Here is a 16,061-nt window from a genome sequence, read left to right on the forward strand (position 1 = left end):
TCTGAGACTGTGTATGCAGAACTGATTTAATCAATAGTGTAGAGACCTTGAGATGTGTCAGAACATCAGGATTTGCAATACTCTGCTATGCTCTCTCCAAATATTGAGAAGCATTAGAAACAGAGATAGGATAAGAAGCATCCTTCCAGTTAGAATTCCATTTAGCATCGAAAAACTTCCTACTATTATTTGCATAAAGCTCAGCTAACCTCCTTTGCTTTTCATGTTTAGGCATGTCTTCAAGAAAGAAAAGTTTATCAAGATCCTCATCAGGATCTAAAGCTACATTAACATTCTCTCCATCATAAGACTCAGCATTGAACTCCATATCTTCAAGAATAGTAGCCATATGAGGTGGAGCTTCAGTATTTATCTCCAGAACCTCAGTATCAGTGTAGTGTTGTGGTGATTATGCAATGATGGACTGTCCTGCATTTACATCAATAGTAGTGACAGGGAAAATAAAAGATGATGGAACTATAGAATGAGTGGATTGCCCTTTAGTAAGAACAAGGATTGCAATAAATGGTGGAATAGTAGATTGAATGGACAGTCCTTCAACACACTACACCATAAGTGGGCTATTGTAATGCCTAAATGGTGTTACAGTAGGCCCAAAAAATGTTACATTAGGTCTATTGTAACACCAAGGGGCGTTACGTATACGAGCATTACAATAGATTCCCTAATGTAACACTTCTGTGATCTATCGTAATAGTAATAAAAACGTTACAATAGTCACCTAATGTAACACTATAATGCCCCCAAATGTAACTTAAAATGAGTGATACATTAGGTTCAATCAAGATTGCAAACATGGACCCCACATGTAGGTCCCACAGTCTATTGTAACAATATGTTTTATATATTATAACACCATTTTTTGTAATTAAGCAACACTAGCATATAAAATATAAGACTATATGTTAACATGTATTACACTAGAATAGTCAAATATAACAGTTATTTTTAATTTTTTTGAAATATATATACTCAATCTAAAGAACAATCCTATAATTAATAAAATATCAAATTTACATACATGAGTCTCAATTTTCGAACCAAACTATTAAATATCAGTCCCAATTCTCTAAAACATACCACTACATAGGAGTCTCATCGAGGACTCTCATCTTTAACGCTAACAACTGCAACATAACATCCAAGCAATCCTTAAATAGCAAAAAACTATTGTTCGATAATCAGCAAAAACTGGTTCAACATTAGCTCGTGTGGCTTCTTTTACACATGAAACACCATCTTTGTTCCAATAATGTAATGCATAAAGTCAACATTAGCGATGAAGAAGCTATAATTTCACTTATAAAAAAAGGAAAACCTGCAAACACAACACAGTCACAAATCAGGAAAGAAATATTTTGTAAAATAGTATGACTGATCAGGAACCTACTTGGACTAAAGAAGAAATCTATGAACTTATGAAATTTCTGAGAGACCACAGATGACAAAAATATATAAATGTGACAAATGAGATCTATAACATGCATTTATTAGATTTCTCATTGGAAAATGAAATGAAAGTGGACAAGATACATTTGCCTAGATATTACTTACACACGACTTAACTAACTAATTTTAGTGCGTATCACAAGAGTCATGTGTGAAGGTATAGGAATATAAAATAGTACCAGCAAACATAACTCAATATTGTCTCTGGCATTAATCTGGAAGACGAGTAGCTCGGTGACCAGGTGGTATAATATACGCAGACCCACGCTTTATATGCGCGTTTACATTATATACAAGAACAATCAAAAACATATTATTAACCCTGACAAAAAAACATATTATTAACAACTAACCAGTATATCTCGTAAATAAACAATACTATCACACACACCACACATAGAGTCATTTGGATGGTAAATAAAGGAAACCCCATGATCATACACACCAGTGACCAAAAAGAGCCACAATTCAGTATAATAAATATATAAAAAAACCCATTAAACCAATCACAAAAACTAAGCAACCCCATCAACTAAAATTCAAAAAAAAACTAAGGTAAGAATTTAAGCACTCTCACCAGAAAACGGTTCTTGTGACTTCTTGCTGCAGATTATAAACAAATCAAACTAAACTTCTGTTCAAAGCTCTCCAGTATTATAGAAAAAAGAAAATTATAATCAATATAATTTATTCTTAAAATCTTGATTTTAGAGTAAATAACAGTAGAGTTAATTTTTTTAGGCCCCAACTGAGTTCTAATAATTAATTATACATATTTTAAATGTTAAGATTTTACTTGGGTCTGATGCTAAGAGAGAAGGGAAAAATATTGCACATTATTTAGTTAGGCTGTTACCTTCTGGTATAGAACAAAACGGGATGAACCATGTAGCAGGTGGGTGATATGGCTATCTTATCAGAATCCTGGTTCCATCACTGAGTTTACTAAAGCACATCAGTAATCTTCATCCAGCTCTGTTATTTATTCTACTAATATTTGTGTAAAGAACACGACCCTATATAAAATTGTATTAGACCCTATATATCCAGCTCTGTTATTTATTCTTAATATATGGTTTCAGGAAGGTATATCTCTAGATATAAATAAAAAACAAATAGCAACCATAATTTCTCGAACAAATATTGGAGCAGATTGTCTGCTAAAGAGATGTTAGACAATGAACTAAACTGTGATTGATCATAAAGACAGATAGCTCATCTAGATAAATATGAGTTCCTAGTCAAATTAGTTTCTAGTATATCCCCATTTAAATGCCTAAACAAGCTTACAACATAAAAAAGAAACTACCTTATAGCATGAAACTGAATTGCTCAGTGAAGCTAATAAATCAAAATGGTGCAAATGTTGTACCCTTGAAAATTTACCTTTTCTGTAATTCTTCTTTTACGGATTCTGTGCAACGGGAAGAGGCAAAGTATAGCGGCTAGTACTGTAAAAACAGGAATCAATATGATCCACACACGCGTCTTTTGTCTGGAATTTTTGTTCCCCTCTGTGCAGATAAATCATTATTATTAAATGAAAATTATTCTAATAACAAGAAAAAATAGAATGACACTAACTAATGATAGCTTACAAGGTCCCTTACTTAATTAGGATGTTGGCATTCTGATATAAAGATCTTGTCCATCATCTGAATAGCCTTGCATATCATTCAAGCCACCAAACCATAACAATTTTAACCGAACAACAAAAAAAAACATCTCCAAGTAAATCTACAAACAATTTTAATAAATAAAAGCTACTAAACATAGAGAAACAGATAAAACTCAGAATATGTATATGCATAATAATTTACCTAAACTAGAGTTTTATGTAAAAATACATTCTTATCATTTTTGACAATTAACTTAGTTTACTATGTAAATATAACAATTAAAATCTCAATGCTACTAGAGTTTAAATGATTGAACGATTATTACCGAAGGTAAAAAACATATATAACAAATTCCAACTTAACAAGAAGCCCTAGCACATATATAACATTATACACATGGAAACATAGATATATAAACCTTTTTGAGGGCTAATCTCTACAATTTAAGGAGCTGTTCGAGCAATCGACCCTTCGTGCGTCGAATCTCAGCGTTCATTATCACAACAGAAGCTCTCTTTGCTAACTCAGCTTTCTAATTAATCAATTTCACATAAAGTTTAATCAGCCAAATTAAAAGCCTAAATAGATCTATAACGAGAGAAAGGAGGCGGAGTGATTAGGGAGAGAGTGAGAGAGAGAGTAGAGAGAGGAAAGAAAGAGAGCACATATATATTAGACATAGAGGGAGGCGAAAGAGAAAGTAGAGAGAGAGGAGTACTTGAGTAGAGGCGGTAATGTCAGAATCGACATCTCCAATTTTAACTTCAATTCATCCTTCAATCTTTTTTAAAGAGAGTTTTCGAAGAGAGAGACAACGGTTTTTGAAGAGAGACCGTCTGAGACGGTGTTTTGTTTAGGGGGAAGTATAAGCCGGTGTATTTTCATTTAAGGGGGAAAAACCCTGCTCAATAATTCATACTGTAGTAAATCGTGTATATTTTTTATTTTTTTACTTTACTTTTTAATTTAATTATTGAAATATTATTTGTTAAATGGAAAAATAAACACTTGTGAAAAAAATAAATTAAATTATATATATATGTACAATTTATTTTTATAAATTTTATTATATTATATATTACAGTTTTGATTCGCTAATAAATTAGAATATAATTTTTTAACCATTTTATGATAATATTTGTACTTTAATATTTTTAAAAATTGAAAAGTAACCAATGTAACACTAGATACCAGTGTTACGCATTGTGTAACACTAGTTTATAGTTATTGTAACAGTAATTAAGAGGTGTTATAATAGACCAAAAAAATCTTAACTCATGTAACACTGCTTGTAACACTTGCATTACAGTAGCCTACTTATGGCGTAGTGACAAGAACAAGGATTGTTGCAATGGATGACATAGAGATGTGAGTGGATTGCAGGAAAGTATCGGTACTTAGACCTATAGGGAAAGTATCAGCATTTGGCACAACAGAGTTTATCCGAGGGTCTACAGACTGTTGTTCAGCAGTTGTATCTTTAATACTATGTGCACCTGCAAAATATTCAATAAAAATACTTAAATCTCTATATTCTTTTAAAGTAGTTTCACTACTTCTCGCACCACTCATCTCATGACTTTTAATAGTCAGAGTTTTCTCACAAGGATTAACTAAATACTGACACTCAACTACCTCTCCTTTTGCCATGTAAGGATCCTACCTCTCTTTAATTCTGTTTTTCGCTAAATCTTTTCTCTCATTCTCACATGAAAGGCTCAGATAAGTTTGTCCTAGAGAAATAAGAGGTGGCTGAGAAGAGTTGTCTGTGATCCCATGACTAGAGGTATTTCTTTTTGAAGGTCTAATCAAATTCATGTCATCAGGATTCATTATACATGCTGATAATTCATAATCAGTATTTAAAGTAAATGCTGATAGAGATGAATCAGTATTTATACCTTGTGCTTCTGAATGATCAACTTCTGTGTATACATTCAAGGGTTGAACCGAGAGAAGTTCAGTTGATCATGATGTTGGATTTACCCTTCCTTCAGGATCAACTGCTAAGACAACTTGATCAGGACTTAAGCCTTCACTACTACTTTGAGGTAGTGGTTCTTGTGGGGCTAGAGATTCAGGAGTTGCTGGATGACTTTGACATTCAGGTTCTTGTGTACTCCTCTCCTCAGTATCTAACTCCTGAGCTGCTATTATGTCTTTGACTCTGGCAGCTTCAGCTATTACCTTTGCAGTTACTGCATCATGGCATTTGAATGGACTTTTCAGCAAGAGGCTCTACTTGTATAAAGTCTGTTGTATTACTTTGAAGTACAGGTTCTTGTGTGACAGGGTCAGGATTTGAAATAGCTGATGTATTCTTTTGAAATACAGGTTCTTGTGTGTTTGATCTAGAAAACAATTTTTGTCTCTGTAACCTCTTGACTGATGCCTCCACTTGCTCATGGGTGATCTCCCTCACTCTTTTCTTCTTTGCTGGAGAATCAAAAATGATCATAGGTGCATCGGTAATTTGGCTAGTCCACCGATCAGTATTAGTAACTGCATCATGTGTCTCCTCAGTAATTTTTTTCTTGATTTGCTTCAGACTTTGAGCAATGTAGGTTTTGACCAATTTATTCTTCTTGGTCCTTAGTCTCGGGCTTGAATCACATTAAATAGCATCACTGCCCTCATCAGTTAATAGTACAACTGGACTCTGAGTAGAACCAGAATTTAACTTCTTGAATTTTGAAGATAAGGTAGCATTATCCTCATCATCTGATTCTGACTCAGCAAGTACAAGCTTTTTCTTAACAAGTTCTAAAGGCTTAGAAGAATGAGAAGCTTGCACTGAACCCCTTTTCTGTGCTACATCAGCATTTGCAGCACTTGCTCTTTGACCATAAGGCCTAGCTTACTGGATAATAATATCATGTGGGTTCTCAATGGAAACAATAACTCTAGCCTCAGCTTTTGTTGGTTTCTTCCTTTTTACAACAGGTGTCTTTTGGGAGGCACCTGAGGTGGATTGTGTTTGAGGAAGTGTTTGGGTTGCAGTGTTGGGGTTAGCTATAGGGGGTTACCAACTGTTATAGCCTGCAGCTTAGCACTTTGTTGGTTAGGTAAACCATAAGTCTCAGGAAGCCTTGCAATTAGCAAGTTCCTGGAAATCACTGTCAACCTCAAGGGAGCTAGAACAATCTTTTCTGAATCATTAGAAACAAGATTAGAGAAAGCTCTCTTAGTGAGCTTAAAAACTAACACAATTTGGTTAGCAAGGATTGGGGTATCAGGGAAACAGACATTAAAAATTAATTGACAAAATCTAGCATAATAAACTATATTCCTATCAGCTTTTAATCTATCCCCTATAAAGCATAAAATTACTCTATTAAAATCATAGTGAGTGCCATGAATTAGAGAGTACCCAATTTGTTGTGTCATTATTAGGAGGGCATCAAAGTTTGTGCATTTATTATTGAATGCCTTTGTAATGCAATCAAAGAAGAAGTTCCACTCCTTCCTTAGCCCGTTTCTCTTCAAATGACCCAGATTCTTCATGTCCTTGTCATAGCCAATTTGGTGAAGAACCTTCTCATGTCAGCATCTCCCACAAATGTTGCATAAGAAGTGAGAGTTGGGAGTTAAAGAGTGTCGCGCACTGTCTGAGGGGTTATTACCCTCTGCTTGTTATCAAACTCAAAAATGATATTTGGAGTGCCTGCTTCACCTCCATCATCATGCAGACCAGTTCTTCATAAAACAAGAACCTGATCGCCAGAAATAGTTAATGGAGCCATGAGAGCATACCCAATTTCACTAGCTTTTAAGAATCCTGGAAGAAATGAAAAATCAGGTTTTATCCCATTATTGTCCAGGATAGCTGTATAGTTATTTGTGACGAATTTGGCACCGTCATAAACAAACGGTGTTGTTGTAGAAGATGAATTCATGATTTATCTGTTAGAAATTTACTCAAAAACTGATTAAGGTTTCAGAATTTAAGCTCGAGAGAAAAAAAGAGTAAGAGAGTAAGAAGATAATCAAATATTGATAAAGTGATAATTAGAAATCAGAAATTGATTTTATTTAACACTTTACTCTTTCTTACACAGACTGTTCAACTTAGTGGGACACGTGGCATGTTATTATTCATCAAAAGAGCAATCATGGTGCGCGTTTAATGTGCAGTAATTACGTGCACAGTTACATAAAATATTATGTTATAAAAGCCCAATCGTTTTTCCTATGTTAACGCCATCAATTAACATATGTAACCAATTTAAATTTTCTCACTACTTCTACATCACATTTCTCTAATTAAAATATTTTCAAAAGGTATTTTGAATAAATTCAAAATATTATCAGAATATTCTGGTCAATCAACATTTGACCAATATCAATATTTAACTAGCTACTGTCAGGATTCATCAGTCAACTCACCTTTGACCAATATCAGTACCTATTCACATAATCAGAGTTTATCATGCAACTACTGTCAGAGTTTACCTATCATGATGTAAACTTGACTAGACAATTAATCAACAAAAAGCATGAATACATGGCATCAGAGTTTAACATTACTATCAAATTTTAGCAAATACTGATACATAAGATAGAGTTATCACACTCTAATTATCAACTACATATCACAATTTTTCATCAGAGTTTGAGAATTGTCCTGAGATCATTCCCGATTCATTCACCAATCTGGTAAAGGTGGCTTCACAGAGTGGTTTGGTGAATATGTCTAATAACTGCTGATCTGTAGGCACAAAGTGCAATTCCACTGTACTTTTCATTACATGTTCCCTTATGAAATGGTACCTTATACTAATATGTTTAGTCATTGAATGTTGTACTGGATTTCCAGTCATTGCAATAGCACTTTGATTATCACAATATATAAGAATTTGAGAATATTCTAACCCATAATCCAATAACTGATTCTTCATCCAAAAAAATTGAGCACAACAGCTTCCTGCAGTAATGTACCCAGCTTCAACAGTTGATGTGAAAATTGACTTTTGTTTCTTGCTAACCCAAGAAACCAATCTGCCACCAAGAAACTGGCAGCTTCTAGAGGTGATTTTCCTGTCAATTTTGCATCCTGTAAAATCAGTATTTGAATATCTAATTAGCTTAAAGTCTGACTCTCTAGGATACCATAATCCAAGATTAATGGTGCCTTTGAGTTATCTAAAAATTCTCTTTACATCTAACAGATGTGGTTCCTTTGGATTAGTTTGGAACCTTGCACACAGACAGGTAGCATAGATGATATCAGATCTACTAGCAGCTAAATATAGGAGTGATCCAATCATACCTCTATAGTTAGTTATACTGATGAACTAGTATTTAAATCTAACTTGATTGTCTTGCATTCCAAACCTATTGAGCAAGTTCCTGGTATATTTTGCTTGATTTATGAAGATACCTTTATATGTCTACTTTACTTGTAAACCTACAAAATAACTCAATTCTCCCATCATACTCATTTGATATTTTGACTGCATTAACATTGTAAACCTCTCACAGAGTTTATCATTAGTAGAACCAAAGATGATATCATCAACATATATATGTACTAACAACAAGTCCTTACCATGGTATTTATAAAAATAGAGTTTTATCAATTGTACCTCTTGTGAAACCACTTTCCAACAGAAATTGAGCAAGTGTTTCATACCAGACTCTAGGAGCTTGCTTTAGTCCATAGAGTGCTTAATCCAGTAAGTAAACATGATCTAGATATTTCGGATCAATGTACCGTGGAGGTTGTTCAACATAAAATTCCTCTACAAGTTCACCATTTAGAAATGCACTCTTCACATCTATTTGAAACACCTTAAATTTCATGTGAGCAGCATAGGCCAGCAAAATTTCGATTGCCTCAAGTCTTGCAACTTGAGCAAAAGTCTCATCATAATCAATACCTTCTTACTGTAAATAGCCTTTCGCAACCAACCTTGCTTTATCTCTTATAACAATGCCCTCACTGTCAGTTTTGTTTCTGAACACCCACTTTATACCAACTACTGATTTGTTCTTAGGTCTTAGTACAAGAGTCCAGACTTTATTCCTTTCAAATTCATTTAACTCCTCTTGCATTGTTGTGATCCAATTAGCATCTTGCAGAGCTTATTCAACCTTCTTGGATTCTATTTAAGATAGAAAAAAATGATAGAGACATTCATTCTCAGTGGCTCTTCTAGCCTTGACACCACTATCAGGATTTCCAATAATTAAGTCTGTTATTACCTAACAATACAACAAGAATTACAGAAAGGGGGGTTGAATGTAATTCTGGCTTCTTTTAAGATTTACGTAAAATGGTACTAACTCAATAATATATATGTGTTTGATTTGCAATGTAATATCCCATATTTTCAAATATTATTATTATTATTATTATTTGGAATTGTTTATGTGATTTTATGTGAATTTTAGTAAATTATATGATAATTGGAATTGATGTTGGGATGTTTATATATGATATTATTTGAATATTTTAATTTTTTAAATGTGTAGATTAAAATATAGATAATTATGGTATTTTTCTGGTAATTTTTGGAGTGTTATATGATTTTATAATGATTTATGAATTATTAATTATTTTCTGAATAATTACAAAATTATTTTATAAAGCCGGGAATCGTCCAACTTCAATCGTTTTTGCGTTTTTATAACCCGAAACTCTTCTGAAAACTCCTTCCTAACCTAATCTGGTAATTCCGGACATTTTCCGTGTTTTAACATTTTCGATCCAAATTACGGTTTGACCCGTGCACGGCCCGACGCAAGATTTTCGGTACGATAACCATTTCGATAAATCAACAAAACTCGTAATCTGGTATTAAATTGTATCGTTTTTATAGTTACTTAGCAGCTAAGTAATCTATTTTCGGATCCGATATGATCCAATGAGATACTCGTTACGTGTTTAAAATGTGTTTTTATGAATCGATCCGTAAATTGGACGTGTGTTTATTTGTGTTACTCGTTTTATCTCATTTTATGTGCGTTTGAATGCGTTTTATTTGTTTTCGGGATTTTATATTAATATAGGAAGCAAATCTGTTTTTCAAAAATAAACGGACCGGGACATCACCGGAACGTTAAAGTCCACAAAATTCGTGTTTTTTTTTATAAAATCATTCGTATTTCATATACCCAGTATTTCTGCATTTTTGAATTATTCGCAAATTTTGGGGAATTTTGAGACGAATTTTATATTTTACTATTTTTTTAAATTATTCCCCGTAATTACAATTTTGGGGTTTAATTATTTTAATTATGGGAGTAAAAACACCCTTATTTGATTTTGGGGTGTCTATTTTTGTAATAATATAAATAGCTGTAGAATATATTTATTATATTTAATTTTATAAAAAAAAATCAGAAATCCAATATTCAAGAACATAGGTTTGGGGGTGAAAATTTCTGCAGAAACTTTGGTTGATGATTTCGAACGATTCAGGGAACCAAATCATACGTTCTAGTAATCAAAACGATCCTTGTTTCAAGCTCTTTCTTTTGATATCATTTTCAGAATCTGAGGTGATGATTTCACAAAATCGAATTTTGTGTTCTTGAAGCTCGAAATCGATTTTTGATTTCCTTTGAGTTTTGATTGTTTCTGAGATTATAATAAGCTTTAGAATGGATTATTGAGTAGATTTGTATCTTTGTTTGAATTATTTGAGTTCGGGATTACTAGGTTCGAGTTCTTGTTTTTGATAGTTTTTATATTTGATTTTCTGAGATATTGATAAATTGATGGTTGATATGGAGATATGGGAATGATTCTCTGTAGTATAAGCTTCGATTTGCCATAAGAATCATCGAATTTGATTCAGTTTTGTGTAGGATCGAGTTTTCCGATTGAGTTCATCGGAAAATCGTTGGTTCCGATCGTTTCCCGTGATGTGTTGGTGATATCTGATTGCTTGGATTGTTATTGCCTTGCTATGTTGAATTGCATCGTTCTGGTAGCGAAATCGAAACAAAAGGGCATGATTCTGGGGCTAAACGGACCTCGCCGGATATTTCCGAGGTCACCGGAATTGTCACCGGTTTATGGGTTTTCCAGAAATCCGGCGACTGTTCCTGGCAACCCGGATCAGTCCTGATGACCCGCTTCTGTAACCCGGTTTCGACCCGGTTTCAATCCTTTTTTTTTCTCAAAACTCAATTACAAAATCTGTTTCTGTCATTTCTGTTTTAAAAAAATAATTCAAAATTCATTTTGTTTTTCCAAAAATCATTTATTTTAATTCCAAAAATCATTTATTTATTATTTTAAATTCAGAAAATTATTTTCATAATTGTTTTAAATTCCAAAATTATTATTTCTTTTATTTTCAAAATTCCATATTTTTTTAATTATTTATAATTTGTTTTAATTAATTATTTATAGATTTAATTAATTGGTAAATTCATTTAATCAATTAATTTTATTTATAAATAGTTAAATAAAATATAATTATTTATAATTAATTCAAATAATTCCTAAAAATTGTTTTTAAGCTTTTAAAAATTATATTTTGGTATTTAAAAATCAATTAATATTATTATTAATTGATTTATTCCTAATTATTCATATTTTATTCGTAGAAAATAAACCGTTCGTCCATTTAATACGAAACGAACGCGTATAGACTCAGAAAAATATTACGCTTTCAATAAAATACTTTCGAGACCCAAAATTTTTTGTTTCAAAAGGTCGCTTATTTTGTAAATCAATTTTGAGTCACGTAGTAACTGAAAAATCATATTTTGACCCGTTTTAAATTCTTAAAGTACTGAGTAAAGTCTTTTAGTGAATCGAGTCATGTGTAGTATGAATTATTTGATACGTGGCTTATGTGTTTATATGTTATGTGAATTGCGTGCGTACATGAGTCAAGAGTCTTGTGTTTGACTGTTTCCTTTATATGTGGGCTATCGTATAGGATTTTAACGCGCAGTTCATCGAGTAATTATCGTTTAGACGATTAAAATTATATCTTTTAATTATAGATGAGGATCGCTCGAGTTAATCGGGACCAGACATTGAAAAGAGTAAGATGGAATGCTATTGGGTATCTGGTTTCTAACAATCGCAGGAGTAGCATATCAGTAAAGTGTTGAAAAGTAAGACGGAGGTGTTTTGAGACAGAATGTCAGAATCGATGTGTCATTACGAGTGTGAGTAACTACTAAACCTCAAAGGTAAGTATCCCTATCATCACTTATTGTTCAAGTGATATTTATTTTGAATCCTATTTTGCAAGTATTGCTTTCCCTATTCTCAATTCGGAATAGATAAATGTTTTACATATCGCTGAAGTAAATGATTCTGTTTATGCAAGTATTCTTCTGCTGCTATTCTATGTTCAGAATAGCTAAGTGATTTTACTTATCAAATTACTGGATTTATAAATATTTTGGATTTTGAGAAAGATGAATTGGGTGCGAGTATTCCTACCCAAGTAAATGGGGGAATAAAATTATTTTGGGTGTCAATTATTATGACCCCTTCTCAATAAAATGTTTTAAGATTGGATCATAATTGCATAAGTGACCGGGACGGACGGTCCAGCGGAGGGCTATTTCTAAGTGTCATATGGAATATTATGACATAATTTTTGCCACATGCAAGTATATTGCCTTTTGTTTGAGTACTCGTGTTTTTGGGGTCATGTTTCTACGAATCATGACTCAGTGCTATCACACGGGCTGATCAGCATGTGATAGTACGTCCGTCGGAGAATGATCCCAATCTAAATTATCATATCATTTTTGATATTCATAGAATAAATGATTTATCAACTGTTTCTGTTTTGGATTAACGCTGAAATACAGTTTTGATTCAGATTCTGATTTATGCTGATACTTACGTTGTTGTTAAATATCAAAGGTGATATTAGTATAGATGATTGATGTTGACTTCAGTATGGGATGTTGTGAGCATCAAAGTTCGTATTGATATCTAATTTGATATGATAGCAAAATAAGTATTAATTTCAAGAGTTGTGTTTTGAGTAAAGTTTATGATTCAATCCATAATCATTGTTTCATGTTATTGTAGTTTACGATATTTCCGTAAACACTATTTTACGAGTTTTATTCTCGTCAAGATTCAAAGTATTGCTGAAGCATTTCACTCAAAAATATCAAAATGGTTTTGAATACAATTAAGGAATCAATTTTGGGGTTCCTCAACTAAAATTTTATGATTCAGCAATTATGATTTTAAATGTCTTGCTCTAATACAGATGTCGGTTTTATATCAAAACGACCCTATATTCGCTATAATGATCTTGATGAGCATTTCTTTCGCTCATACTTGCCTGTTTTTAAATTTAACCTCCAGTGAGGATTAGGTTGCACTGTTTAACTGTGTAATTTGAGGTAGCAAAGAAAAAGCTTTTGGAAGGTGGTTGGTCCAGGGTTTGCGAGCTAGTGTAAGTTCTATTGTGTAAAGCTGTTTATATTATATTGTATTATATTTGTGTTATTTTATTGGGCCTAGTATTTTTCATTTCGAAGTTATACTAGTGGGTTTAGTTTTGAGTTGGAATTTATTGAAAAGAGTTTTAAAGAAAATGGAAAAATTATTTATGGAATTTGGATATCTTGTTTCTAGAACTGTAACCTTAAAAGATCTTGGATTAGTTTAGGGGTCATAGATGGTAAATATCTTCCGCTGACGTTTGCATTTTGATTAAACAGGTTAATTTGGATTGAGGTTTCATAGTGACGACCAAATCCTCTGACCCCGGATTTGAGGGCGTTACATGCAAAGTGCGGAATGAAAGAATTATATAAATCAAGACACAAGTAATAAAAATACAAGTATTTAAAACTTTATGGTGGATTTGAATGTATCCACCGTATATATATATATCGAGAGAACTCTGTGTGGCTCAAATAAGCTCACAGCTGCTTACAAGTATGAACAACTAAAACTTGCAGAGAAATGTTAAAGGATACAGCTTACAAATGTTTCTCTGAGAATGTATTTTCTTAGTCTTGTTTGTTGTTGTTCTACTTGCTGCACTTGGTTTATATATCACCAAATTTACATAGCAAAAAGACAAGATAATAAAACAAAACTATCAAGTCTAACTCTATGCTACTTCATTACTCTATTCCAGCATATTTGAAAACCTTCATAGCTTGCATGAAAATGGTAATGCTTCTTTGTTCTCATTTTCCTGCTAAACAGGTTACCACATTCCTTTTGCAAACACCCAACGCATGTGACTGTATTGTCACTGTCAACAGATGTTTGAATTGATCATCCGTCGGGTACATGCTTGTTATCCGTCGGGTTGCCTTGTTGATCATCCGTCGGGTAGCTTTGTTAATCATTCGTCGGGTAGTCATTTATCACTTGACTCCATTTTATTTGTGCAGAATTACAAGACATCTTATATTTACATTTAATCAACCTATTCTGCACATCTACTAGCAGTCTTCATGACTCATAAGCTACTACAGAAACTATACAAAGTTGTTTGCAGAAATGTATTACATGACTTATTGTTAGCTACTCACCTGATGGATATCAATTAGTCATCCGTCGGGACTATATTAAATCATCCGTCTGGACTATAATTGATCATCCGTCGGGTGCTACATAATTCACTAAGTTAAATCTACTAAGGTGTTTTGTTTAGCTTATCATCAAGTACACCACATATTCCTAACAATCTCCCCCAATTTATGCCTAATGGAAGTGTAGCCATAAATTAAGAGAAACTTGATGATAACAAAACACCCAAAAAGAAAATACAAATTGTAAAATAGTAGATAAAACTAATAAGTGCTACAATATTGCTGAAAGTTGAACAATGCAAAGTACACAAAGAAATTGCTCACAATTGTTATCAAGATGCTCCTCTAGTCTGAGCAGATAGATCTATTTCCTTGATTGTCTGGATTTCTTCCCAAGCCTTTTGTTGTTTTCTTCAATTTGATTCTGAAGTTGTCTGTGGAATTCTAGTTCATCAGCTTCTGAGAGACTTAGCATATCATGCATTTCCAAAAGAGTCTCATTTCTAGAGATACTCAGTTGGTCATCCATTCTGAAGAATCTTCTGACACCTTTGTCATCCATGAACTCCATCAGCCAATAGGGCCTTAGATGCACTCTCTTTCCTATTAAGGGAATGGGTAAAGTTTTTGGAAGTGCATCTTTGGCTCTAATACTCCTTAGTTCCATAATCCTCTTTAGAATTGTTCTTCTTGCAGTCACATTGTATTCAAAGTTCTTCTTGAAGGATGAGTAGACTTTAATCGGAACAGATTGGCTTTCTTGGATAATCCTGTGAAGAGGCCATGTCATCTCTTTCCCTCCCTTGTATTTGAATACCAGTCTTTCAGGAAGATGTCTGTAAGCGTCAATTCCTCTTACTTCTTCCAATTCATTCAATTAGAGATTCAAGTCTGAAAATTCCTTGATATCATAAATATACATGAGATCTCTCTTGTTGACTGTGGTTTGGGATTTGGTTAGATATTTGGATTTGAGAGATACAGGCTTCACTTTCTTGCTGGCTCTAGTCTTTGTCTTCTTTGTCTTGAAGATGGGCAAATTTAGCTCAACAATTGGTAAACTATCCCAGTCTACTGGCTCATCCTTGGGAATAATTGGTTCACCATGAATATTTCTTGTTGGATCAACCACTTTGAATTCTTCAAATACCATTGAGGGTTTTGATGTCTAAGTTGTAGTTGTAGGCTTTTTGGGAACTGATCTTCCAATTCCTCTTTATCAAAGTTCACTTTTCTCTTGGAATGAAGTTTGTATCTAAACCTTCTTTTCTGCTGTGATTCTTCTTGCATTTTCAGATCCTTAGGTTTAGTGATTATAGTTGGTTGTACAGGAGGTTCTGTTAGATATATTTGAGATGTCATGTCTAATCTGATTTGTGTTTAGTTTTCAGAACTTAACGACATGACTTATCAGGACTTACTGGAAATCAGAACTTACTGAAGTCAGAACTTAATATCAGAATTTAAGGCGTCAGAAGATATATA

The 16,061-nt window shown here is 33.1% G+C and overlaps 1 long non-coding RNA gene across 2 annotated transcripts; it reads right to left on the reverse strand.

Moving 5' to 3' along the window:
• Window positions 1–999: 999 nt before the first annotated feature.
• On the reverse strand, window positions 1,000–3,961 carry LOC141700290 (uncharacterized). 2 transcript variants are annotated; one of them, XR_012566280.1, is made up of 5 exons: window positions 3,808–3,960; window positions 3,508–3,621; window positions 3,081–3,207; window positions 2,857–2,984; window positions 1,000–1,339 (listed from the first exon to the last, which is right to left on the reverse strand). It is a non-coding gene; the product is annotated as an uncharacterized LOC141700290 (long non-coding RNA). The 2 variants fall into 2 exon arrangements; XR_012566279.1 differs by having other exon boundaries at window positions 3,081–3,621; window positions 3,808–3,961.
• Window positions 3,962–16,061: the final 12,100 nt, after the last annotated feature.

This window comes from Apium graveolens, unplaced genomic scaffold (assembly GCF_009905375.1).
Source record: "Apium graveolens cultivar Ventura unplaced genomic scaffold, ASM990537v1 ctg2053, whole genome shotgun sequence".
Lineage (NCBI taxonomy): Eukaryota > Viridiplantae > Streptophyta > Magnoliopsida > Apiales > Apiaceae > Apium > Apium graveolens.